The sequence below is a fragment of the Colobus angolensis genome, unplaced genomic scaffold (assembly GCF_000951035.1).
Source record: "Colobus angolensis palliatus isolate OR3802 unplaced genomic scaffold, Cang.pa_1.0 Scaffold64, whole genome shotgun sequence".
Lineage (NCBI taxonomy): Eukaryota > Metazoa > Chordata > Mammalia > Primates > Cercopithecidae > Colobus > Colobus angolensis.
This window is the reverse complement of record NW_012120043.1, coordinates 728,910-729,409: the sequence shown is the minus strand read 5'-3', so window position 1 is coordinate 729,409 and position 500 is coordinate 728,910.

Genomic DNA, 500 nt, shown 5'->3' with positions numbered 1-500 from the left:
ATGAGCACAGCCTGCATGGGGCAGCCGTGACATCCATTTTGTTCCCAATTAGCCCAGAACAGCACAAGCCGTCCCTACAGCGTGAATTTTGGGGCCTTGAAAAGCATCACGCAGGCAGGCATGGTGGCGCATGCCTGTAATCCCTGCAGCACTCTGGGAGGCCAAGGCGGGAGGATCCCTTGAGCCCAGGAGGTGGAGGCTGCAGTGCCCTATGATGGCACCACTGCACGCCAGCCTGCGCCACAGAGCAAGACCCCGTCTCTTGAAAAAAAAAAAAAAGAGAATCATCGTGGCAGGTTGGTTCCTGCACCATGCATGCTGTCTCAGCTCCACCTCCCATTCCCTCCACAGGGAGATTTCTCCCACCACTGTCTGAAATCCACCCCACCCTGGCCACTGCTCCTCCACAGCACCCTCCTAGATTTTCTTGCAGCCCTTTGTACAACCTGACATCACCTGCTTCTTTGCTAGGTTTTGTTTGTTTGGTTTTTTTTTTTTTT